General features: G+C 37.8%; 1 protein-coding gene across 2 annotated transcripts in view; it reads left to right on the top strand.

Annotated features, from left to right (window-relative positions):
• The window catches only part of PDE10A (phosphodiesterase 10A), a 173,116-nt gene that overhangs the window by 29,413 nt on the left and 119,149 nt on the right, over positions 1–24,554 (top strand). The gene's annotated exons all lie outside the window — the stretch shown is intronic.

The raw sequence follows: 24,554 nt of genomic DNA, 5'->3' as shown, positions 1-24,554 counted from the left end.
GATGATTTTAAATAATAGTGTTGAGCAGTCTTACCTATAAAGACAGATGCTCTTATACAGTTATTGGTTTCGGAAAATTTATTAAATGTAGATTTTATTTTTATTTTGATAAATCACCTAGTTTACTGATTTAGCAGTAATTATGGTAGTAATAATTATATGTATTATAGCTTGCTTGTTTTCATTGAGCTCTGTGAGGACAAATATCAAAAAGAAAAGAAAAGAAGCTAGACAGCAGTTGGACCACTGAGACCTTGCGCTTTGATGTTTTAAGGCAGCCTGAGAAATACTTCAAGCTAGCATGTGCCAGCATGGCTGCTGAAAGACTTGGTGCTGCTGCTTCTGAGATCTCTGCTTCCTAGCTCAAGGGAGGGCAAGGGAAGACATTTCCCCAAGGAGGGAAGATGTGCCTAGGAACTACAGGGAGGACTTTGTCAGGAAAGAAGTGAATAGCAGGGAGAAGAGGAAGAGGTGTGCCAGAGATGCCGATTTGTGTCAGATCACATTATCTGTTGAGCTGGCCTCGGGCTGGGCAAAGTTAGGGTTGGTTGGATGCTAAATGAGACAACAAGTGATTAATTAGCCCCATGAGACTGAGCAGTGGGATTGATAAAGCTTTATTCCACTCTGGTTTTGTCTGGTGGCTGGTCCCCCTCTATTGATGCCTTTATGTGTTTTAAGGATTTAGCCATTTTTGCAGCCATTTTCTCAGTGGAGGCACAGATATACCCTCTTTTTTACCAAGCTGTTTTAGAGTGATCTCATTTGTGTTAACCCCCTGAAAGAGATGAATATTTTCATTGCAAATGGACAGAACTTTAAATATCTTTCACATTCATGTGAACATTTGCATCTATATTTTCATTATCAAATTTGCTCATTTCTTTTGGAAATCATACAAAACTAGTGTTGTTTCACATGGATTACATGTTCTCAACTTAGTATCTCTAGAGGTACCTCTTCCCCACTGTAATGCTTTTGGCCTGTGTCCCCAAATACTTTTTCTCCCATGGGCCTCAGCAGCCATGTGGAGAAGATGTGATGTGACTGATGGTGTGGGTTGACTGGCTGCCAGTGTGCTGATTGATTAAATCCTGGGCACGCAAGAGAAAAGCTGAAGCTCTTTTAACCATGGGCTTGCCAGTTTACCCAGTTGCCAGTGGTCATAAAACTTTCAGAAATGTAGTTATTTTTGGATAACTCTTGTCCTGTGCTGGTTTTAGTTGAAATTGGCTCATAAGTCCAGAAGCTGTTATGGGAAAAAAGCAGAGAGGCTGATGATCTGGCCAGTCAGGACCGGAGGTGTGAACACTGTGGAGCCTGGATGTTTTCTCCTCTAGACTCCTGCAGTGGCTCTAACTTACACAAGATGTTTCCAGACTGGCATAAGTCTAGCAGAGTGAATCCAAAGTTCATTCTTTCTTTTTGTCTCTGCTTTAAACTCCCATGTTTTGGCATTCAAATCCCTGATCTCAAGTTGCAGGCACAGTGCTGTCACTGCCTTCCTGCCTGGGAAGGTACCGTGGCAAACTGTGGGGCAGCAGGCTGCCTGCCTTCCTGTGGTGCTGTGTGGATGTGAGTGTGATGCAGCATTACTAGTAAGAAATGCATTTATCCTTCGTGGTGTGCAACCCAGTGTACTGAGAGGGGTGGCAGCATGTTACTTTCTGAGGACTTGTATAGCGCGTGAGCAAATGAACTGGACTTCTGTTAGCTTGAGAGGTAAGTCTGTTTGCAATCCTGTTTTATTCACCATTCCCACTGTTGTTTCAGTGCATTTTGTGTTAGTGACAGAGGGCTCTTTCAGGCAAAAGCTGTTGGTGATTTGTAATGTTTAATAACATATTGATGACGAAGGAGAATCACAGTGCACACAGCTGATGGAGTGAGGTGCCTGGGAGTCTAACCCTTTTCAGGATGCTATGCAGTGGTGGCCACAGAAACGGGGCAGTGGAAGGGAAATGTGTTGCAGGGAAGGAGATGTGGAAAGAGGAATGAGTGCAAAGTGGATTTGTAGGGGGAAAGAGTTTTGTGCTAAGGATTCAACATCGATCCTATGCATTTTAGTGAGGTTTCTTTAGTGTGGATCTGCTTCAATTCTGTGCATTATAGTACCCTTGGTCTTCCTGGAGTGCATCTTCTGGTGTAGCTCAGCCTACAGGGAAACCTCCATGCATGTGCTCTTAGTCTGTTCAGCCATGGGGACCTGCCATGAGTGGGGTACATGGGGATAGTCACTTTGGAAGCAAACTTCTGAACCAGTTACGAATGAATAGCCTGCTAGCAAGATGCTAACATGGTTATGCCCCCTACAGCTGCTGCTGGCGTGTTTAAAGAGCACTTTGACTCCTTTTTAAAAAAGAGGAATAGTTTTTGTTAAAAAAGTTCCAAGTTTTGGTAGCTGTGAGAAAACCAAAGATGAGTGTCAGTGGTGGGTGGGCCTCAGCAGCAAAGTTGGTCCCAAACTATAAGCACAGCAACCAAATGACAGGTTTTGACAGATATTTACAACTGGCAGAAGATTTAAAAAAACAAAAAAAACAAAAAAACAAGGCCAAGTGAGGTGCAAAGGGAAAAATGCTACTAAAAAGGAAAGGAAAAAACCCACAGGGCCAGAAAGATCTTTACTGGATGGAAAAGTCAGTCCTCCATGTGAGGAGAAAAGAGCTGTTGCTGAGTTACTCCATTCATAGCCATGGTGTCTCCTAAAGAGAGGTTACCTAGCTCTGTGTCAAAAGCAAGGAGTTAGCTGCTTTAGAGAGAAGAGTAGAGCTGGTCAGCTGAATGATATGAATTATCCACTTTTCTAGGATTAAAAATTTTGGCATTGCTTGTAGTGACTGTGGGATTTAAAGTGAGAAACCTTTGTTAATAAGAATGCCTCACTGACTCATTTGTGACTGAGAGTTTTTTTGTTGGTTTTTTTTTTTTTGCCTGAAGTGGGTTCAGTTCTTGCTGTTTGCAGGAGAAATTCAATGGCTTTGGAATTTATAAATTTTTCCCTTTCAATTTCTACAAGGTCAGTGAAAGGTGTATCTCAAAATTTGCTGTTCAAGGTTTGCTTCTTCATATTTTTTCCACTTCAAAATAAAAAGGAGAGGTAAAGCTAGCAAATGGCCTTGCAGCTTTTTCACTCCAAAAGAGATTTCTGTCCTTGCACACTTTTCTTCCTCCTGCCTGTAGACAAGAGGGAGCTTTGCCTACTCACTTGACTGACCTGTCACTTCCATCACTGACAGTTCTCTACTTTTATGTGGAGATTAATGAATAATTTGTTATTTCTTCTGTCAAACTTGAAAGCCTTGGAGGAACAAAGGACACTCTAAGCTTGTAGTCATGCAGCTTTTGAACATGGAAACCCTTGTAATGCTGATGAGAAGATCTTCAACTGAAGTGGCTGGATCTGGTTTGGCCATTGTATGGCTTGCTTTCTCTTGTGCCTCTAAGAGAACATAGTAGCCTAGCGTAATATCAGAGGCAAGTGTGCTGTTGAATATTGAAGTGGCTAAGATGAAAAATGAGGGCTCAGTCCATCAAGGAGACTTTGCTTGTACTCTTCTAACCTGTGCTCAGTTTCCTTCGTCTGTAGGAACTCGTCCTTGCTCCTCTGCAGGAAATTGGCTCTAGTTGGGTGCTCTCTGGCCTGCACTGTACGTCCACTTCTCCAGCTGCTCATGAGCAAGTGCTTCTACTTTGCCAGGAGAGTCTACTGTGCTGTACAATGCAGAAATGGTACAAAACTGCAGGGAGAGGGAGTGGTATTCTGGAAATGACAGGAAAGAAATTCTGGGAGAAAGGAGAAGCAGTAGAGGGCCACAGAGCTCAGGGAGCAGGACAGCTTGATTGTTTTAGGAGAGAAACTTGTTGAAAGGAGAGGATGAAATCAGGATGTGTGATGTCAACAATCCAAACAGAAGGAGTTAATAAGAGTTGGAGAAATGGACAATTAGTGTTTTTTGGCAAGGATTCCCATTGAAAACTAATATATGTGACTAAAACCAATATTAAATATCAATGAAATGTTAAACATTAAATACTCATTTTCCACATGTTCTGGGGCTCTGTTGAAGCTACTTCATGTGACAATATTTGCTAAACAAAAATAATTCCAGTTTGGGATGTTTAAATCAGGCAGCACTTCAGCTCTTTGCACATCAAAATGCAGCATTTTCTAATGTTTATGGTTACACCTGTTACATGCAGCAGCTGGCAGATGCATTATGTAGAAGCTGATTCTCAATTGTTTAAAATAAAAGTTTGAAATACAAGAATACTTTCTTGATTCTGATATTTATTTTTTTTTGGCAGAGATAGGATGATAGATGGGAGCTGTACTTTAGTGAACGTCTCAAGTTATAATTCATGGTCATTATTTCAGAGGTTAATTTCTGCAGAGTATCCAGAAAAAGTAGGCTTTGCCATGTTGCATCCATGTTTGGTGAGAATCATAGATAATTTTATTTTTTAAATTGAATGAGAATCATTATTTTTCTGAAGATAAGGGAAAAGAAAAGTGCCTTAAATTTGTGTGCCTCAAATCTCAGGCAGGCCTGACCCTGCCTTTTGGCCAAAGAAGTCTGATCAGGGCAGGACCAGATGAGTAATGTTTGTGGTGGTGCAAATCCCTGGTGACCCATTCTGAGCAGCTGCAGTTCCTAATTATTGGAAAACTCAGGTTTTGACTAAGACAACAGCTGGCAGGTTAGTAATAATACAACAATTTAGCATCATCAGCTTGACAATGGCAACAACTTTAAATGTTGACTAAGAAATTTTAAATTCCTTATTCCAGTTTTGCTTGTTGGCTAAATGCAGAAAAAATTGGCAGTGAAGTAAATCCTCTGAATATAATTCACTGTTCAGTGTGTGTTGCTCAGGAGTAGCACAGTAGAATTAATTGGTACTATTCATACTAGAGTGATGAAGCAACTGTTTTTTTTTTCTCCATAGGTTTGTCCAGTCCAGGGAGTTTTGTTCCTTTTGTAAGTTTTGCTTTAGAGTAACATTATATGCTTTATAGAGATGCCTCTGGGGGGATTTTGCTGCACTCCCAAGATAGATGATAAAATATAAGGCATATCCAGCTGTGAAAATAAGCCCCCTAGCCTATTATTTTAAAACTGATCTAATCCAAAAGGTTAAATAATTGAGGGGATTGTGCAACATTCTTTTTTACCAGTGTATTGATTTCAGATACTGTTCTGGTCAAATGCGGATGCTGCTGGTGTTTCAGTTTATAATACTACCTTTCATAAACTTACAACAACAGTATCAAATATACAAGAAAAAAATGGTTGAGATGAGAAAGTATGTAGACAAGATGGTATTTTGCAGGCCAGATGAAAAATAAGTTTCCATACTTTGAATATTATGCCTGAGGTTTCATAATATTTTTATGTGGTCACCTTCTGCATGTATAGATACAAAAGCAGGGTAGAAATTTTATTTTTAAAAAAGTTTGGTATTTTTTAAGGTTATCTTTTATATTTCATGGGGTTTTTTGGGTTGTTTTTTTCTTTTTCAGCCATGGTCATATTTTCTTTTTTGTTGAGTTATCAGAAGTGATGTGAGTGCTATGAGCAGTGTAATGACTCCACTACTACTTCCAGAGTAACAGTTATCCTAATAATCCTGAAAGGACAGTGGGCATCCCATAGCTGTGAGAGGAAAAGATAATCTATTGTGCACTGAGCACAATACAAGAAGAGTATAGCCTGCATCATTTTAAAATAAGAGGTAGAGGACAGACGGGAGATGTAGAAGATAGATACCTTTCATAGATGCTTTTAGTTTTTCTGGTTATTCTGTGATAACTGAATAAATGCTTCTAGACGTTGCCACTAAGATTACACATCAAATTACATGCTCAGTGGCAGTTTGCCACTGCCAGGGGCACTACTGCATATCTAATCTGATGCAGGGTTAGAGGCAGTGTTTTCTTTGCTAACAGATGCATCTATAGAAGTTCTTTAAATTTTAGTACTATACATTTTGCAGTTTATAACAAAAAATAGTACTGCTACTACATAGAAACAATGTTGAACAATGTTTTGCTCAGCCTTACTAACAAGAGTATTAATACATCGTTTTTGTAAGCCTATGTTTTACTTGGACTGCATCTTGTGGAGCAGAGGAACTATAAATATTTGTAATTGGTCTCCTTTGGTTATTCAGTGTTACTGTACTAGACATACATACGAAATTCCTCTTTGTTTTCTTTTCCTTGTGTTAGTTCTATGCTAATCCATCCTTTTGTGATATTTTGGAGAGAACTTTAACCGCTTTTCACAGATAACTACTTTAAAGCTTAAATGGTGTGTGCATCTGTGCAAACTAAATCAGCATACTTCATTCAGAGCTAGTGCAAGAGGAGGACAAATCTACTAGTCAGAGCCATAACTTCTTTGTTTCTGGAAATTGTCTACCATTTCTGAGGATTCCCAGCCTGGTTTGTCAGTGTGCACCAGAACTGTCTTGAAACAAACTTCAGAGATCCTCTGACACTTTATGTGGGATATGTTTATGCTGATAACTGCATAGTAACACCTGTGTGACTGTGTATTAATTTTTTTTTTCCTTCATGTTTTCAGCCTCTCTTCAGTGATACTTCCATGAAAACAGTTCTGTGAGGGTCTGATGCCACAATTCACTCCCACAGCATTGCATTGCATCATTAAATTAATTACAGATGACCACAGACTAAATATTGTTCAGAATTGAACAGCCCTGCATAGTCAGGTATTGAAATTCCAGAGAGCCAAAATTACCTCTGAATCCATACTTGGATCATTCATAGGCAGCTTGTTGCAAGATCAGTCATAAATTGTGCCTGAGTGACACTTTCAATACTTACAGCTTTTGAACAGAAGGTAGGGAAAGAGCAGGGAATGTTGTTTACATACTGAAACTGAAATAGGTGTTACTGCTTTCATACGAACCTGCTGAATATGTTGGTATTTTATGGGTTGTGTGTAGTAATATGTACTGCTAAGGTTAATAGTAAAAAAAATGGAAATCCTGGAATTGAATAGTTTCTGTTGTTGAAGGAGTATTGGTTAGGCCAAAGACATTTAAGTGAAATATAAAACCTGTTGGTTATCGTTCACAGTTAAACATTGATCTCAAGTGTTTATAGCAGATGCGTCATATCGGAAAATGTTACTTCTTTTCAGTCACCAAGTGTACAGACTAGCAGAGTAGTGACAAGCTTTGGTATTCATGTGCTGAAAAAGGAAAAACAAGGGCAAATTTTATAGCCAGAAAATCACAGATTAAGCAGCTGCTTAAAATAAAATTTATACCAATTTATGAATTATGTGAGCTGTGTAAGTAGTGAAGAGGGAAAACACTTTCCATGATATTAAATGACATTCTTATGTTAAGTGCTTCTAAATAATATTTGTGTAATTTGAGTAGTTCTGATTCCTAGTCCTTTATTATTGCTAACTATTTTCATTAAATGTTTGAGTCTAGTTAGCTTTTAATAACTATATGAGGAGATAACCTTGAATAAGATAATAATATTAAATAACTTAATAAAATTAAGTTTTTATTTAGTATCTTAGAGGAGTCTGAACCTAGCATGCAGCTTTTTAAACATAAATAATCTATGTTGTAGGACAGTAGCAGTTGGTCATTACTAAATTTAAAAGGCTAATGACTAAAAAAAAAAATAAAAAATAGCAGTGAATTCAACTGACTTTAGCCTTGTACATATGATAGGCGTTTTTGCAACCTGAGACAGTAACAACTTATTTGATTAAACTGACTGAAATAACTGAGTCTGTCTGCTTTGCTTTTATATTCTTCCTTGCTTGATTGAACTGTGGAATTTATCACCACAGATTCATCACAATATTCAGCAGCCACTCCTCTATGTGAAAGATTTCCAAGAAAAAAACTCAAAAAACCATAAAAACAAGTGAATGACAGTGAAGATCACAACTCTCTTCATTTGTTACACATGTTTTTCTGGTCTATTACTACTGTCTTTTAACACAAAGGCCATCTTACAGGTGGAAAATGAAGGCATTTAAATCCACTTTGTGAAATGTAGCCACAAATGCCACATTTCTGTGCTAGGATGTCTCTCCTTAGAATTCCAGTTTTTTTTTGGTTTGTTTTTTTTTTTTTTAAATCGCTTTCACATCACAAAATAAACCTAAATGGAAAACAAACTGTCCCTCCTGACAGTGGGTCTGAAGAAGTCCCTGATGGGTACCAGAACGGGACATGTGGAATTGCTGGTTCCTACTGAGTGGTTTGGCCTTTAGAACTTCCTCAAGACCTCATGGGAAAATGATGTCAGAAGGGGAAATGGAATTTTTTTCTCTAGAACAAATCTATTTTTATTAACAAAAATATAATTGAGGCTTCATCATGGTTTCCACTCAGAGTTTCTGGTTTAAATGCTCATTGCTCTGTAAAGCTTAGTGCTTTTTAGGTAAGCAATTCCCAGGCTTTTCTAGTGCCTGAGAATGGTTATTTTGGGGTTATTTTGGGACTTTGCATTAATACGGTTTTCTGAGGGAGAAGAAAAACAGGAAAGTATGACTGACCTTTTAATTTTATTATTTTTAATTTTTTTTAATTTGAGCAAAACTTTATGTCTAATGTTGAAACTTCAACTTACTAAGAACATGATGCTCAAGTGTTTCAGGTCTGACCACTACACAAACTTTGAAAACTGCTTTATGTGCAGGATTCCTATTGAAGAATTATTAGGTGTATAAAGTGAGTAGCTGGAGAGGGTCTGCTGCTTACATGTTTCAATAAACTTGTGTTTTCTTGTGTCACATCTCTTGATCATACAGTAACAAAGGATAAAATCATGCTAGCATGGTCTAAAATTGTGTTTTTGATTGGTTATTTGAGGTCTTACAGAAATAAATGTGCACATGTAAATATTCTGGGTGGTTTTTTTAAACAAGCTTGACTAAAAGCAGATAAGATTCTCACTAGTGGAGCTCTGTCTGGAAACTAAAACTTATTTTTCTAATCATTCATTTGAATACTTGAGGTAACATTGAGTTTGACAGTATTGGTAGTTGTTGTGATGTTTTGGTTTTTTGGGTGTCTGCTCCCTTCTCCCCCTCTTCCAAAGGCAAGTGTACTTTATTTTACCATTTCTGAAAAGAATTGAGCTGTTTATCTGTAAGTCTGGTCTTTGGAGGTTGCAAATGTTTTGATAAACTTGTTGTGAAGAATGAAAGTTGGAATTGACAGAAAACGGCTTTTTCTGACACAAGCAATCTTCCAAATTGTCAGTTGAGGATCTAATTTCAAGTTAATGAGTTGAAAATAATTTCATCTCTCCCAAAAGACTTGAAAATACTGGATCCTCCTGCCAACTGCAGGGTTTGTTTCTCACTCACTGTGTTTTAAGTGCTTCTGCCCTCTCCTTCTGCAAGGCCTCTGACTACTTCAAGGAGAGGATTTTTTACAAACTATAGTGGGAGTGGAGCCAAACAGCCACATTATTTTAATTAAATAATGTTGCAGCTTTTAATTTTGAAATGTTAATTGAAAGGCTTTCTCCTTACATGAGTAAAGCCTAAAGGGTTACTGTTTTCCTCTAACAGCTGCTCACATCACTCCTACCTAGAGGATGGAGAATTGCATTCCTTTTGCTGATTTAGTTTTACCAGAGCTGCCAGTTGCAGCAGAGAGACTCAACTGTGAACATTGACATGTGACCTCAGAAGTTATTACGTTTGTTTTAATTAATTTCTTTGTATTATAGTTTTTCTTTAATGTGGAAAGTTCACTTGAGCTCTTGTTTTATGTTTTAAATAATTATTTAAAGAGCATTCCTTCTCATTTTCTTGTGAACTATTGGCAATTCTTTCCAAGAAGTGTGGTCTAGTTGTGTTTCTGTAAGGGGCTGTGGATTAAAACATCATGATTTAAATCTGTGGATCAGAGAAGAAGATTTATTTGGGATTTAAATGTATGATTTTGGGATTTGGGGGCTGAACATTGGGGTAAAGGTAAAAATATGGTATGACTAATTGGAGAACACATGAATTTGAGGCTGTAATTATTTAGTATATAAAAATATGAGCAAAAGAAATTGTGGCCTCAAGAATGTGGCTTCTGTGGCTATGTTGCCACACTAATTTATTTCAGACACTGCAACAGTACTGCTCTCAAGGTGGACTCCAACTTTGTATTTATCAAAGCTAAATTTTTTTAATTATCTTACCTTGTTAATGACAAAACATTAGTAGAATAGTAATAGATAGAAATAATTTTTTTACTGTTTTATGCTAATGTTTTTTTAAAATTATATACCTTATTCTTTTTTTGCAAGCATTATCAGTAATGGGTTATAGGACTGATTAATAGAAGACCTTAAGAATGCAAACTGGAGCATAATTGTTGTCAAATACAGACTAGGTAAAATTATAACTTTACGTACCTTTCCTCCTAATTATTAAAATGCATAAAACAAAACACAGTTTTATTTAGGCATAATCTTTGTCTCTTAACATATGCTGCAGGTGATAATTTTTGGTATGCAAGTGGGAACATTTGTGTAGGAGAAGGTTTATTAAAAGGAGTCTAAAAGTCTCTAAGTGTAGCTAAGCACATATGCTTAGAACTTAATAAACTTAGATAAGTGTAACAAGCAGCTTTCCATTCCTTGCTGGGGGCTGGAGTCAGCCTTGACTTGGAACTGAAAGTTATAACTGATACAATATAAGCTCAAACTGAGCTATTTTGAATAAAGCACAGTTTGCAGTACATGTGTTGCATTAACATTTTGGGCCTGGGAAGGACAGAGTATACAGCTTAGCTGAAGGTAAAAGCTATTTGTGCATTCTCAGGTTCTGGCCTTTGCTTGTACTACATCAGTTAAATCTACTTGCCTCTTAAAACTCTTGTATTTACTGTGTTCTCTGTTGTATTGATAGAACTGTGAAGGCAGGATTCAGAGATGGTTTTCTTGTGGCTCCTTAAATAATTTCAGAATGAGGATGATGAGCCAAGATAAATCTCGATTGAATGAGTTTTTAGAATTATGCAGAGAATATGCTGTATAATATTTGAGCTGTATTTACAAACAGCTGTCTTTGGTGTGTTTCATTTGATTCACCGTTATATGTGTAAAAATGCCTGCACACAGTAGAAATACGACTATCTCTTAGTTCCTCAGTCTTCCAGACATTGAAATCTATGCCAACCTATGGCTAAACTCACATGGAATTACTAAGTTGTATGTTTGCCTTGCCTGCTTTTACCAGGTTATTCTGTCATCAGTTTTTCCACATTTCCCAAATGTCCAAGCTCTCTTTGCCCCTTATAGTAGGCAGAAATAGATCTATCTATAAAGGGGTGTGTCTTAATGGATGAATTGAGTTGGCATATGAAGTCAATGCTGTGACCAGCTTGAAGCATCCATTAAAAGTTTGCATGAATGTCTGGGGGCTCCTTGGGTCTTGCCACTTGCATGACTGTGGTCCCTTAGAGAGGCCAAAACAAATACAGGCATCTCTTTCCCCCAACACTCCATGCACATTTGTCCTCACCAGACCTCCAATCTGAGTAGTTACATGCTACTTTCTCAAGGTTGTCAACACGTTTGAAAGGATCATCTAGACACTTTTCAAACGTTCCCAGCTACAGATGCTTGTGGCTTGCCTTGAAATCCTGTTGGATAAACCACAGACACTTGAGCCTGGGGCTACTCCTTGAAACATGCGTGACAAATCTGTTGATTACTTCTACCTAATTGTCATTCAGCTTAAAGAAACAACCCACAAACCAAAGGCAAACCACCAGATTTTTCAGGTCTGAAAGGTTATTTAATTTTATTGCAGCTGGAAGGTTGACACCTGGTGCAGGCAAGGCCCTACTTTCTGTCTGTCTGGAGAAGCAGAAGAGCACTGCTGCAGTGCGAGGGGAGCCAGACCTTTCAGAGGAAAATCCTTGCAGTCATCCTTTTGGATTATCTGCCCCTGCCTGATTCATGAGGAAGGGCCTGAATAAGAAACAAAGCCGGGGGAATCCCAAGTGTTTCCTCTAAGAGTGAGGCTGCGTTTAAACCCAAAAAACCCTGATATTACTACAGAACTACAATATTGCACTTTTGTGGCTAGTTTCACTAGGTGAAGTTCTTAAATTTCCTGTTTAAAAATACTTTAGAAAGCTTGCAAGATTTCTTATTTTAAACTTGTAGATGAACAGTCATCTTCGTAGAACAATTTTGATCCCTTTCACAATTCCAGTACTGCTGTAGACATTTGTGTGTGGGAGTAGCTTAAAATTTCTTAGGTATGTGAATATGCCTACTGAAGTCAGTAGTACTTAAAATTGGACATGTTTGCAGGTTTTGACTTCTAGGCTTCAGCACAGAAAACATTTTCTGAGAAAAAGTTTTATTCTGTAAGCATAATCTCATGATTTTCTCCACTCAAAAACTGGAGTTTACTGGAAAATCTGCTGACAGGTTTATGGACAAACCAAATCCTTTTCTGGTGTACTAGATCTGGGAATGTTCATGTACCTGTGTCAGTGAGATCCTTCCTCCAGTGATGAGCAGGCAACAAGCCTCCTTGCAGAGATGAGTGTTCCAGTCTTCTGGATAAATCTTAAACTCCCAGTCCAGAGAGCACTATGAACAGTATAATATATAATTATATGTATATAAATAGACAATATATAAAAACAGATAATTCCCTGTGTGGTTTTCAAAAAAGTTAAATGAGTGAATTTTAACATTGCACTTTGCCTCTGAAGTGAGCAGCCCAGTCATTTTAATTATGATGGTATTATCACCTGTGTGCATCCAGTAAGGTACTGGGTGATATGTTGTAGTTGTACTGGAGCTTCAGAACAAAAGCTTATAAATAAAGCTGGCAAAAAAAAAAAATCATGGAGAATTCCAAGGTATCAGGTAGAACAAATGTTCCTGCATAATGAAAGTAATTGATAAAATAAATAGAGGACCATTAATAGAGTTGCTTTACTAATGCTAAACGGTTTGTTATTATCTCTCTGCACAGGGAATGTTTGTCTAGAGACTTCTCTTTGAAAATTTATTGTTTTCTCTGTCATTGTGTTTTATATTTCTAGGAAAAAAATGAGAAAGTAGCAAGTTGAAATAGAACTTTGTGGAATTTGACTGCAAATGGCTACAGTTCTCTGGGAGAATATAAGCATCTTTTTGCAGTGTGCAGCGTCAGCTTTGGTTGTCCTGGCAGTTTTCCCTGAAGGAGAATGTTGGCTGGCAGTGTGTGAGATGAAGAAGTGCCCACAAACAAGGCCAGATGTCATCAGCTATGCTGAGCTGAGGTTGTGAGGATTGCCCAGGCAAGGGAAGCAGGCTTGGAATACTCTGGTCGAGCACTCTGGTTGCTAGCAAGAGTCTACTTGATTCTTCCCCATCCAGCACTCCCCCTCCACCCCTCAACATTTTAGAGTGCACAAGATCTAAATTTCCAGAAAAGATTAATTTTGACATGCATTATAAAGTCAGATAATATAGTGTGTAGGTCTGGTACTGCTTCTCTTACTTGACAGTGGTGAAGTAATGCCAGCATTGTTTGTTTTAGAAGAGATTTTGTTAACATGACAAAAAAGAGTTACCAGAAGGCTGAACAGCTAATGATTTTGGTATGAGCACTCTTTGAGTCATTTGTCTTGAAGCAAGATATTTAGTTTGGACTTTTAACTTTATAAACTGTATTTCTCTTGGGAAAATAGGAATGGGTGTTAAAATAATCTGTAATTTCATTTCAATTAGAATGAAAAATAATAGTAAAAATTATTAATGTCTCCATGATGTTTTCTTGAAAGTAACCTGCAGTTAGTTTTACTGAATTCAATGGAGAAATGAACATTTTTCCTAAACAGCGATGAACAGATGATCGCATAATCAAATGTTCCTTATAGCATACTTAATTTCCCATACTAATGTCCTGTGGGAGAGTCTTACTACTTTGATGAAGATCAAAACATATAATTATATAGATACTACTGAGTCTGCATAAAAGACTTCCTTTTATTTTCCTATGGACCTTCATGCTGTCAGAGTTGTTAACATACTAGCACAGTGGACTCTTTTCCTGCTACTTCTGTAGTACAGCCCACGATGGAATGAAAGGGGAGTCAAACACTCACTAATTCTGTACATTAGATGCTTTCACATAGCTGATATTTAAAATCAACTTGATTTTTTTAAAGTACAAATTGGTCATAATAGACTCAAATGTCCTTCTGTACACAAATAATTATGTCATTCTTTTTTGTTCACTCCTAAAGCTGTTTAATTTGCTAAAGCTAACTAAAATCTCTCCAGAGAAAAACGAAGACCTAAGAGACCCCAAATTGACATCAGTTTTAAAGAGAACATGTGCTTACAATTCATTATTTTTATAAATTTTAAACATATTGTATGGATTTTTGAGGTTGTGCTTGCCCAAGTGCATACCTTTTGTGTTATGATCTTTGGAGGGAGATCATGCCAGGGAGTATTTAGAGAAATTTCATATGGTTAAGGAAACAATTTCCTCCTTCAGTCTGTGCTGAATAATTTTTCTAGCTGTGGACATGTCTTATCTCTGGATAAGATAATAATTTCTGCTATATGGGGTTGTTAACTCTCTTGTGGCACTTCATTAGCTGTGATATGTTAATCCTTTGGTTTGGCAATTTTAGCTCTCTTAATTCTTTTGCTTCTGACTTATGTACTATGTGCAGTTTTGGTTTCCCAATGTTTTCATACAGAAAGCTGTTGAGCAGAATTGCATCAGAATGTCAAAAGAAGCAGTGTTGCCTTAATGTCTGGTGGGGTTTCTCTATTAAGACAGGAGAGTTTGGGGATTGGTTTATCCATCTCACATGGAGTTTGGAAATCTTAATTTCATCAGTTGTTTGCATAGGAGATTGAAAACTGGAGAAAATGGTCAGGGAAAGTGAAGGAACCAATACAAGTGTGGAAAAGTGGTTTTTTTTTAATTAGAGTATTTTTAGTGGACGTGGTCAAGATTAAGGCGACTCTTCTAAAAAGGGAGTTCAACATGTGCAGGGTATTAACAAATGTCCTTCCTTCTACTGACCAGAAATGTGATTATCTTTAGGTGTATGAAGAGCTCCTATTGGCTTCATTGTACTAAGTATGTTAGTAGAGATAGCATGTATAAAAAATTGAACAAGATTGTGCAAGGAGCAGTGTGTGGTTCATTCTTCAAGGCCTGTGTTGGCTTTGCAGGACGTGAGGGGTGGGGGAGAGTCTTAGGTGAACATGACATGGGTTGTTGATTTAATTTGATGTAGCTTTGTACTTTTGTTATAATATAAACAAATCAGGTTTGTTATTTGAAGAAAGACACTGGAATATTACACAGAATATATACTCACTGTGTAGGGCCTGTGACCCAATTTAATTATGCAAAAAATGTACTTAATTGTGTTAAAGGAACAGCTGACAAAGCATTGTCATGTAACTGAGATGTAAGAGCTTAAATTGACTTGTATAAAATTACTAGGTATTGTAATTTCACACTGAGATTTTGACACTTGCTCCAAAAACACCAAAGGAGGACATAGAGGGGGAATTGCAAAATGGAGATCCAAAGTAGACCTTCCTTTGCACACCAGCAGCCACATAATGGGACTGATAGGGTCCTCAGAGACTATGCACATTATTTTTTCATGTGTGTGTCTGTTTTTCTTGGCTAATGAAGCATCACATCCAGTGTTTGTTTGTGTGTCATAGATCTGTAGCTACACTTAAAATTCATTTGTCAATTGTGTTTTCAAATTAAAGTAGAAAGACTGAAAAATCACACACTCTAAGAAACATAACTTCTGTAAGTCACAGACCTTGTGGCAACACATGATCCCATATGGAGTGATCCTTGATCACTACCAATAACTTCTATATTTACCATTTGACTCAAGGGGGACCAGCAACTCTCCAAGCCGCCAATTCAATATCCCTGTCACTATGCACAGGCCTTTAAGATGAGTGCAGTAGTGGCTTCTTCCAAGCACAGAAATTCATCCGTGAAAGTTAGGATGCAGAACAGTGTCTACAGGTCATGCTTCTCTTCAGACTTCTCACTTATTTTTCTCTGTCTCCTAAGCCTAAAAAGCAACATCCTGTCTGACCAAAATAAAGTAACAGATAAGGAAACAAAAATCTGAATAAGGAAAATTATATTGTAATATAATTTTGTAGATTTTCATAGCAAAGCAGTGGTTATGTGCTTCACTCTATAGACAGTTTTTAAAATTATGGGATCCTTGGTCATAAATTTTTGTTGTGTTTTATGTACATTATTGGTATATAGCTAAAAAAGTAGATTGTATTTGGAGGAGGAAGTGTACTAATACCAGAATTACCACTTCAGATGAGTGATCGTCCCACTGACTACACAGTGCTGTTGTGGTTCACTAAGTTGGCACAACACAAGTTTCATTTCAAAGTTTCAAAGAAATTAAACTTGAAGCACACTCTGGCTATATGCAAAAAAAGTTGCAATTTTTGATGATGCAGTTTATGAAAACACTGTTTTGAAGTAACAAAACAAGAACCTTCACTAGAGTGAAGAGAACCTGTGACAGGCCACCCAGTTTCCCCAGAGCTCTGCTGAATCCTTAGCAAGCAAGGTTTCTGGGCAAGGAGTGAACCTTTCTTTTTTGTCCTCTACTGATGTTAATCTGGTCACTGCAGTATAAGACAAAAAGCTTTTGTATGGAAATACTTGTAAATAATTATAAAGACTTCCCAAGGGTGCAAACCTACTAATTTCCACACGTACTTTAACAACTTTTCGTGTTCTCCTCTAATTTATATCTTGTGATGTGTCTTTAGAGGTAGAATAGGTTAAGGAAATTAATCTGAAGGAGGTGACTCTTTCTTTTGCTGTCTGATTCATACACTTTGTGTAGGAAGCGTAGGATAAGACAAATAATATTTTTCTGAGTAATTATATTAATTTTTCAGTTGGAATGAACCTTGGAAAGCAGATGCTTTACTTGAGGATTATCTTCCATGGTGAATGTTTTTCTGAATACTAAATACAAAGGTTCATTTGTGCAATCAAGTTTTAAGCTTGAAGTTGTGCTGTACCGTAAGGCTCATTTGGTCCTGAGAATAATTTGCTATAATAAATAGCAAAAGCTGTTAAGTCCTGCTGAAGCTGTGCATTTGGAGTAATAATCTGGGCTGTTTAAATCTTGTTTGCAATAAGAAACTGCACCCGTTCATAGGATTCCTGGAGGACACACTTGCCTTGATAAGCGTTTCATGAGTATATCATATTCCTCATTTCTCTGGCAACCCTTCTATCAGCTGCATGTGAAAGGGAGCATTGTCCCTCCAACACACACATTATTCTGCCTTCTCTGAACATGGATGAGAAGTTGTTCCTTTCTTCTATGAGTGTGTGGGGAAAGCAGGAGAAATTTTTGTTGAGATTTTCTGCGCCCGTGCACAGCACAGTAGGCCAAAGTATAATCGAGGCTCTGTCCTGCAGTCCAGCCTGGTTCACCAGTCCCGTTTGACCTCCTCCCTCCCAGTTATACACACCTTCCTTCCTTCCTTCCTTCTGTCTTTCCTTCCTTCCCCTTTTTTTTTTCTCTTTTCACGCTGCAGAGGTTGAAGTGCCAGACCCTGCAAACTGATAAGATAAGAACGACATGGTCCGTGCCATAAGCCGAGGGTCCCTACTGGGCCCACTGACGCACACAGTCCTCCCCTGATGTCAAACAGCTGATAAGTAGCACCTTGGCTCCAATCCCAAACCTCTGTGCCAAGAAGGGAAAAAAAAGCCCTTTGTCTGGAAAAGGCAGCTCTGTTAAGATATTTTTTTAACATCTTGCTGCTTTTCTTGAATCCAGGCCAGAGTTCTGTCTGTTTAAACTATTCAGTATTATTCCTGAATTGTTTGGCAAGAATAGATGTCCGCTCCAAAAAGTGTGTTTAATTCATCATGTGTGATGTATATTTGACTGTACTTGCAGCATCAGACACACAATACAGTGTGCAGGGTTTATAAAATGTGATAGCCAAGCCCACACTACAGTGCTGTTTAAACCTATACAAAGCTTACTTTTCAAGAATGTAGTATCTGATGAAGAAGCAGAGCAACAGCAAAGAATTACAAGTTTAAGACTACATTAATGATTAAAAAACCTGAGTTCATTGTCATAATGCTTCCATAATAAACATAGGACAGTACTCTTTGATGTCTTTGAACTTTTAGTGGTTTTGTTCATCTATGTAGTTCTTATTGCTTGATTTTTTTGTATTAAACTGTAGGTTTAGTGCTTCAGATTTTGAAAGATATGCTCCTGCTTTAGAAGGATTACATTTTCTCCTGTTAATTTTTCTTAACAAAATAACTTTGTGCTGATTAGTGCAGGATGTTAAAACCTTTTGAAATAATATGAGGTCATGAGCTTACATGACTTCAAAGCTTTATGTGTAATATTTTTAAGATAGGAAATTGAATGTGTTTCACAGACATGTTCTTATTTTTGTATATTTATTCAAGCCTGTTGTTTGCAAATGGCATGTTCATCTATATAGATGTTTCAAAATTTGTGTTGCTGTTTGGAATTTCTAGATGTGTGTCCAAGTTTTCTACACTTTGGTGTTCTTGCAGATGTATTTATAGGAATATACAGTCATGGTTTTATTTCACACTGCTGTAAAACCAAATCCAAAACAGACATGCCAAGATAACCCAATTAATCACAGGTCTCAAGGACCTGAGTAGCCACTGCAGTGGCTACTGTTATTGAAGTCCCCCTGAGGCTGCAAGCCTTTGAAGTGTTGCTGCTGTAATGAAGCTGTGGCAGGATGGCACTAAAATGGTTATCCCATGCTAATAATTCAAATCCTTATCCAGAGCTTTTTTTGGAAGCTACTTGGTTTCAGAAAATACCTCATAAGTCTTTTGGAGGTCTACTTTTAATGCTACCTGAACCAAAGGAGATATGTCTGTGTGTTGCAAAGCACAAAGGTGATGCTAAGTTTAGTGCGTCATTTTTAGTGATGATAAAGTGAACAGCAGTGTATGTGTTATATGTGCTTTCTTACATGTCTTGTTAAAATATTTAGACTCACTTTGGGCTACTTTGTGTATAAAGCCATATATCTTACTTATCATCCATTTGCAGAATTTCATCCATTAATCATAGGAGCAAAAGTTTGTGTGTGTGTGTCTGTTTAAAATGCCAGACATGAAGGTCTACTGCAAAACAGCTTTTCACAGTTGCATAGGATTATGCTAATGCTTAGTGCTGCTCAAAGTACTGTTTTGGGTATCTGAAAGTGTAATTTCTCTTAGGACTGACTCTGCTGGCTATGTAGCCATTGCTTGCAAAATTCAGCTGGATTTCCAGTCAGAAAGAGCTTGCAGGATTTGTGCCTGAGTGGCTCTGAGTTGGACTGGATGCACAGCATCAAGTGTTCAGGGCCAGGCTGGATGGGGCTTTGAGCAAACTGGTCTGGTGGAAGGTGTCCCTGTTCATGGCAGGGGAGTTGGAATGGGAGGATCTTTAATCTCTCTTCTAACCCAAACTATTCTGTGATTCTAAAATACTTTGTTGCTTCTCAATGTAGTTGTTTTAAGTGATACCTAAATCATCCTGAAGTGATCCATTATGTACTTTTTAACTGCATAAGAAGTCAGAATGAACAGAGCGTGGTTTAAATTAAGTGCAACTCTGACATTTCAGGGAATTATTACTAGAAACGAATGATGCAGTGAATTTCATTAATGTGTTTTTCTACCATATGATAGTGTGTCTTGTTTTCTGACTGTAAGGAAAGGTTTCCCTTGGCTCTCTTCCCCTTCTTTGTCTGGTTATTGCATACTTAATTCTCAAGATAAAGTCTACAAAAAGTTTTCTTTCATGGAAAGAAAAGGAGAGGTATTCCCATAGTTCTCTGCTGCTGGTTTCTAGAGACCATATTCACTCTAGAAAGCTTTTAAAGAGAATATATTATGAAACATGACTTAAAAGGCTAGTATTCAACTAACCATTAACAACAGAAATACAATAAAAAGAGACCCAGATATTATACACATCCCTGTATAGTTTAAAAAGCGTTACATTTATAAAAAGCTTTTGTCTGAAAAATCTTTGCTTATGCTTTGCAAGAGAAACTACAGATAGATACTGTAATTAATAAAGGCCAAATTTCATCAGCTGACTTCAGCAGCATGATGTTTCACCCTAGGGATTCAAGAATAATTTTCCCTGGATAATTTTAGAAAGAATTGCAATTATTATTTTTAAGTCATAAACATTTCACAAATCCTCAGTGAAAGCTATCATACATATTATATAGTATTAATTTCCTATGTAACGTGACTCTAAATAGTTTATACTCATGAAATGTTAATGTTTATAAAATACAAAATAGCTTAAATTCTCATTTTATCAGTTAGCATCATTTTAATAATAGCATGGAAAGATAATTGTGTTTTAATGTGAGTAATTGTATAATTTTTGTCCTTTAGCAATTTGGAGGCTGAAATGTATTTCATTATAGTCAACAGCATGATCTCACTGTCTTTAAAGAAAGCACCAGCCTGTGTATGCTTCTTTTGCTTTTGCTACAATGTTTTTGGTTTTTTTTGTATTGCTTACATTAGTAAAAATTTTTTGAAATAATTTTCTACTGAGTAAAATTAACTTTAAAACAGATCCTAAATCTCTCTGATCAAACCCCTTTTACAATAATTCCATTTTTTATTTTAAAAGACAGGTTTTTGTGTGAAGAGTAGTCTAGCAATATATTTTTGACATTCTGGATGTTTCAAAATCTGTGTACGGGATGTACAACATGACATGAGAGGAGGAGGATGAAGGTTATGTAATGCAGAGTAACTGAAAAATGTACCACTTAATAAAATAATCAGAAATGGTGAGATATAAAATGAGTTACAGCTTGTGTGAAACAGCCCTCAAGATGTTCCTTACAAAAAGCCTGTCTGATCCACTGGGAAGTTGTAAATGAGGTTGAAATGTGCACTTAAGGCTCAAACAATGACTGTAAGATAATAAGCTTTAACTGAACAATTTACACACCTGTATTAGAAGTTGTGAGTAGGAACATTTCTTCAAGTTAGTTACAGCCTAAACAACAGTATTTGATGAAATTCTTATTGAATTCTTTGTTCAAGGCTTTGTTCTCTGGGGCTGCTCTGTCCCTCCCAGTCAGTATGGGGTTTTGGTTGCCTGTTGCTGGCATTTTCTCCCAGACCCAGCAGGCGTGCTCGCACGCGTGCCTGGGTGTGCTGTATTGCTGTCCTGGGCAGAGAAGGACTGCCTTCTGTCAGGCAATAAGTTTGCAGTGTGGAAACACTGCTTGGGAACGGGATGTACCTTGTCCCTCCATGCCCTTTTGTGCTTCCTCTGTGCCTCTGAGGGCCTATCCCAAGTTCTCATCTCTTGGTGATTCAGAAGGGAGACCAATAATAGGTGTCCATCATTACTGTGACTGGTATGTGGTAGTGGTTTCTAATGATAAAATGAATGTTTCTTGTGGGTGTTTTTTTATATCCTCCTTCCTTCTCTTGCACTACTTCAGGCTTTTCTGCTTCTTGGTTTTGGAGCTGCTGAAGTGAGCTATAAGACTGTCTCAACTTTAATGTTGTTCTGTGCGTTAGCACAGATAAAACAGGGAGCTTTCACTGAAATAATGGTGAGATTACGAAGTGAACCATGTTACTTAAAGAATAATTTTCTCTTGAACTTAACGGCACATACAAGCCTCTTCTCAGGCTACATTTATCTCACATCTTTCATAGAAAATGGTGTTAAACATGACTGTGCATGTACAAAAATCAGTGGATTTTTGCCATTAGACAAGAGAGAAGCTGAAAAGAGGGTATATGAATCAAAAATCTTGATAAACTGGAGTAGTTATGTGTAATGAACAAAGAATGATAAATAACGCTGAATACAACACATGTAAATGTCAAATAAGAAATAGGTAGATTTAAATAAAGCAGAATCAGATATGGGCATATCTGTGGGTAGCAAAATGAGTAAGACAAAGTGTGGCACAAATCTTAATAACAGAAATATTACAGTTGAAATGTGAAAAAGTAATTTCCTTCTCTTCACCACTGCTGAGGCTTTAGCCAAAATAACAAATATGTTGAAAGACAATTCTCTGTGGTACCTACGACATAGAATCCAGAGGAAAGCAACAGACTTGTAGGAGACTGAGAAAACATAATAAATTTTGATCCATCTAAAACAGAGAAGATGGATTGAAGAGAACAATGTAGAACACAGGCATCAGTTTGAGACAACTTGGTACATGAAGCAAGACAGTTGTTTTCTGTCGAAGGTCATAGTATCACAAGAGAAAACCTCAGGGAGACGCTAACTAAATCATAAGAAATGCTTTGACAGTTAACCAATATAAGCTGGAATGTTTGCTACCACAGACTTTTAGGAACACCTAACAAATGGTATCTAAGAAGGGGTACACTTAAAAATGCTTACTTGATCTTTTTTCAGATCACAGAAAGAAACTTAAAGATTCTCTCATATTTTGTGTTTCTGTGCTTTTTACTGTGCAATTGGGTCCTTTTATGTTTTAATGACCTTTGTCATTTAAATTTGAATGTAGAAATATAAGGATTTAAATCCAGAAGCATTGTAATAGTGAAAATTACACTTTACTTTGTTTATGCTAATTAAAAAAAAAGATAACACACAATTAGTGAGTGACTTGCATTTAAGCCCTTTAGTCTTTCCCCTGAATCTTGGCAGCAATTAGGAAAATGCAAGATTTATGAGATTTTAGAAATCTCCTCCTGCTTTTTCTTTCACAGAGAGCAATAGTTTAAAGCTGTCTTTCACAGCTCTTTTATTTCTTCCAAAACATAATTTGGTATGAGAATACTATGCTGTTAAATTCATGTAATTAAGCAGTTTTGTTTGCTTTTACTTTTAGCTCTTTATAAAGTGTCTTCCAAAATCCATTAGAAAGCACCTATAATCTAGGGGAGGCCAAGAACTTGTGCAGTATTTGCTTAAATGTTCCCTTGGATAGAAACCTTTTGTTTAGAGAAGGGACAAAATATTCCTGATGTGTATGTAAACTAAAGACAACTGAAAGGTCAGTATCTCTGTCCCTAGCTGTAGAAAAATGCAACATGAGGACAGCAAGGAGCCAAGACAGAAGAAGCAAAGTGATCAGGCAAAGAGATTAGGTGAATATTTGAGTTTCAGAATATGAGAGAATTTGATTATGGCAAGTCTGGAAACCAACGTGTGATTTTCAAACTGTTGCCCTGACAGTGGCTGTAGGAAGTCTGTGCTGGAGGCAGCAGAGGAGGGGTGGGGGTGGAGGGAGAAGAGAGGTGATAAAAACTTAAATAGTGTAGCAGCAAAATATAGCCACAGTGTTCAAGCTTTGTGAAAAATCTGTGCATTTAATACGGCATATGGGGAATTACAGAAGTCTGGACAGGAAATAATTTAGGTGTAAATAAAGGTGTATTGAGGAAGCCTGACATAAGGGATACTGCAGTGCACATTTTGTGCATTATTGTTTCTATTCTAATCCAAAATGATGGCTGCAAATGTAAAACACAAGCTTAGGAGAGAACAGGTATGTTTTGGATATGATCTTGATGAAAATGGTAGATAGGCCACCACTGCTATCTGGTGCAACTACAGATAGCTGCACCAGATAATGCAACGGTTCAAAATAATATTCAGCAATTTAGCAAAGGGGTTTATGTTTTCAGATGGTCAGTGTTCCATGGAGAGCGTAGGCTAAATTGCAACAGGTGAATCCCAGAGTCACAGAATGTGATGAGTTGGAAGGGACTCGCAGGGATTATCAAGTCCAATTCCTGGCCATCCACAGAAGTTACAGTGTGTGTACCAGAGTATTGTCTAAACGCTTCTTGAGCTCTGTCAGGCTGGTGCTGTGACCACTTCTCTGGGGAGCTGTTCCAGTGCCCACCCACTCTCTGGGTGAAGAATCTTTGCCCAATATCCACCCTAAACCTCCCCTGACACAACTTCAGGCCAATCTCTCAGGTCCTGTCACTGGGCACCAGAGAGAAGAGATCAATGCCTGCCCCTCCTCTTCCCCTCATGAGGAAGTTGTCACTGTGGTGAGGTCTCCCCTCAGTCTCCTCTGGGCTGAACAGACCAAGTGACCTCAGCTGCTCCTCAAGGCCCTTCACCATCCTTGTTGCTGTGTTCTGGACACTTTGTTAGAGCTTAATGTCTTTTTAACGTTGTGTCACCCAAAACTGACCCCAGCACTGGAGCTGAGGCTGCCCCAGCTCAGAGCAGAGCAGGACAATCCCCTCCCTTGCCCAGCTGGCCATGCTGTGCCTGATGCCCTCCAGGACAGGGTTTTTCCTGCTGGCTGCCAGGGCACTGCTGGCTTGTGTTCAGCTTTCCATTAAGCAGGATACACAGGGCCCTTTCTGGGGCTCTTCTCTCCAGCATCTCATTCCCCAGCCTGTCCGTACATCCAGGGTTAGCTGTCCCAGGTGCAGAATCTGGCACTTTCCCTTGTTGAACTTCATATGGTTGGTGATTTCCCAGCC

This window comes from Parus major, chromosome 3 (assembly GCF_001522545.3).
Source record: "Parus major isolate Abel chromosome 3, Parus_major1.1, whole genome shotgun sequence".
Classification (NCBI taxonomy): Eukaryota; Metazoa; Chordata; class Aves; order Passeriformes; family Paridae; genus Parus; species Parus major.
Note: the sequence above shows the minus strand (reverse complement) of the source record. Positions and strands in the feature narration are given on the sequence as shown.